Below are 3,560 nucleotides of genomic sequence, written 5' to 3'. Positions count from 1 at the left end.
TTGAATCTTGATAAGGAGAATGATATTCTGGATCAAAATGTTAGGTGTGAGCTACAATTTTTGAAGGTTTCCGATGCCAGGAAAGCTGTTGAAAAGGTGCGAACTTAATTGGCAGTTATGCTTAAGCAAAAATCGAGAACTAGTTGGTTAGAAGATGGTGATCAAAATACTCGATTTTTTCACAACACCATTCGAATGAGGAGAAGCCAAAACACAATCTCTGAATTGAAGATTTCTACTAACTCTACTTTTTTTTGCAGGATGAAATAAAAGATTACATTGTTGATCACTACCGTGCAAAATTCAATGGTGGAGATGTGCATATTGATCCAAAGTTGTTTGAATATGAGCATGAAAGCATCTCAGCTGCTGAAAGTGCTTTTATGGATGCTAGCCGTCTTTGGATGAAGTTAAGGAAGCTGTTTTTGATCTGGGCGCGGATTCTGCACCTGGCCCTGATGGATTTACAGGTTCTTTCTTTAGAGTCTGTTGGAACATTATTTCTAGAGATATTTTTAATGCTATTTCAAACTGTTGGGCGATGCGGAAAATTCCTAATGGCATTAACTCTAGTTTTATTGTTCTAATCCCAAAAAATAATAAATCTGATGCTATTAAAGACTATAGGCCAATTGGTTTAAGCAACTTCTTCTTCAAAATCATTACAAAGATTATGGCTACCAGACTTGGTACAGTGCTGAATAAATTGATTTCTGAGGAGCAAGTGGCTTTTATGAAGGGAAGAAACATTCATGAAAACATAGCTTTGGCGTCGGAACTGATCAATGAGATTAGTGTGGAAAGGAAGCATGGTAATATTGGCCTCAAACTGGGTATAGCCCAAGCTTTTGACACAGTTAGTTGGGAATTTGTTGTTGAGGTTTTTCGTCAATATGGTTTTTCTGATGCATGGTGTTCGTGGCTGCTTAATATTCTTAACTCTGCTCGGATTTCTATTATGTTAATGGTAGCCCTGAAGGTTTTTTCAGTATCACTAGAGGTCTGGGTCAAGGTGATCCTCTTCCACCTTTGATTTTTGTTCTTATTGAAGATGTATTGAGCCACAATCTCTCTAAGTTGTTTGCAGCGAAAAGTATGCAACATATGGTGAGTAAGAAAGGTGTGGCGCCAACTCATTTACTCTTTGCGGATGATATTCTTATTTTCTGTAAAGGTAATCTTCACAGTTTGTAGCATTTGAAGGAGATGCTTGGTATGTATCAACTTGCTTCTGGTTAATACGTTAGTTATGCCAAAATCAAGTTCTATTATGGTGGCGACAGACATTCTCGTGTTGTTTCTATTAAAAACTTTATGGGCATGGAAAGGGCGCTATTCCCAGATAAATATTTGGGAATCCAATTAAAACCTGGTATTGTGCGTCATATTCATGTTCGACAAGTAATGGAGAAGATTATGGATAAACTGGCAGGTTGGAAGGGTAAGCTCTTGTCTTTTCAGGCTCCGCTAGTTTTGATTAAATCAGTGATTTCTAGTTATTTGCTTCATTACATGGTTGTGTATAAATGGCCATGCACGTCTATCAAGTCAGTTGAGAGGGCCATTCGAAATTTCTTGTGGTCTGGAGATGCTGAGAAGCGTAAATACTTTACGGTTCTTTATGATGATTTATGCCGTTCTAGGCGTGAAGGTGGGCTTGGACTTAATAAGTTGAGTGATGTTAATAGGGCCATGCTTATGAAGTTGTGGGTTTCGATCCGTGACTCTGATAAGACTTGGGCCAGATTCTTGAAGGCGAAGTATTTCAAGATAAATGGCAACTTGATCGATTATAAGTGGGTTCTTCGGTTTTTCCAGGAATCAGATTGGTGCATAATTTTGTGCAAAGGCATACGCGCTCAATTATAGGTAATGGTGCTAATACTTCCTTATTTTTTGATAATTGGTGTGCTGATTTTTCAATTTCGCAAAGACTTAGCATCACTAAAAAGGGTCCTAATGATTTTAAGGCCAAAGTTAGTGATATTATTGTTGATGGCTCTTGGGTTATTCCTCCAAAGACTAAGGAATTGATGTTACGATGCAATATTGATGTTGATAATTTGCCTCTTATTGGTGGTGGAAATGACTACAAAATTTTGGACTTGGATAGCAAGGGCGTGTTCTCTGTCAAGTCGGCTAAGGCTGCCATCAGGGCACCTGTGGAAATTTCGCCAACTGCAGCTCTATTCTCGAGAAGTGTTGTGCATCCTACTTTAAGTGTTCAGTATTGGAATTTATTTAATAAGCAATGTTGCGCTACTGATGATAATATCAAGAAGAAGACAGGTAGGGAGATTCCTTGTATGTGTCGTTTGTGCAGGGAGGATTGCGAAGATGTCAGCCATATTACTTGGCATTGCAAAATTGCTAAGAAGATTTGGAATTGGGCAGCTGATATTTTTAATCTGAAACCGAATGAATATCTTGTGGCCTCTTACAAGGTTGCAAAAGGGCGGAGTAGGATGATAAAGGATCTGTGGCTTGTTGAAAATCTTGCAATAGTTACGGAATTATGGAAGTTGCGCAACAAGGCTTATTATGAGAACATGCGAGTTCGATGGCTTGAATTTAAGGGACGGGTTCATCAGGTAATTCGTGATAACTCAATTAGAATGAATGGCCACATGTATAATGCCTTAGATGATTTGCGAATTTTGAATTTCTTTAGAGTGAAGCATCGATCTTGCAAACACTCTGTTCCAATTGAAGTTACTTGGACGCCGCCTAATCCAGGTGAGCTTATGATCTGTTGTGATGGTGCATCACTTGGCAACCTGGGCCAAGCTGGTTCTGGTATAGTTTTTCGTGATTCTAACTCGGCAGTTTTGGGAGTTTTGTGCGTTGGATTGGGCTGGCAGACCAACTTTTATGCTGAAGTTTGTGCGGTTATCTATGGCGCAGTTGTTGCTCAAAGATGGAATGTCAAAAATCTATGCGTCAAATCGGATTCGATGAGTTATATTTTTGCTCTCCAAAAAGGAGAGTTGCCGTGGCAACTAATGCAGAAGTAGAGAATGGCGAAGAGTTTTTAGAACAATATTAGTTATGTTCATAGCTACAGAGAGGCTAATTTTTCAGCTGATGCCTCGGCCAAACAAGCCTGTTTGTTGGCTGAGGAAAATTATGAGTTTTATGAGGGTAGGCCAGGTTTTATTCATTCTGTTGAATGGCCTGGAGAGGTTTATTTTCGTTTTAAATAAGTTTTATTGGCGAGCAGCCTTTTGGCTTAGCAATAATATAGCCTAGTCCCTATACAATCTCGCTTTTTTATTCTATTTTTGTTGACCGAGTAAAAAAAACTGTTTAACATTAATTAATATACTACTATTGGTAAAACAAATTGTAAAATGATCAAGGCAGAGTGTAATAATGTATATTATCATCCTGGACGTAGAAGATCAATCATGTGACGGGAGGCTGATTACTAGGTGGCATGTGGTCTTTAGCGTTTTATTCAGTTAATTTTGGAAAAATATTTTATTTATCAAGTATTTTGGAGAGTATTATCCCATCCAAGAAATATATATAAATAGTTGGTTATGAGGATGCTAGAATAA

Source organism: Papaver somniferum, chromosome 8 (assembly GCF_003573695.1).
Source record: "Papaver somniferum cultivar HN1 chromosome 8, ASM357369v1, whole genome shotgun sequence".
Lineage (NCBI taxonomy): Eukaryota > Viridiplantae > Streptophyta > Magnoliopsida > Ranunculales > Papaveraceae > Papaver > Papaver somniferum.
This window is presented reverse-complemented; position numbering follows the sequence as displayed.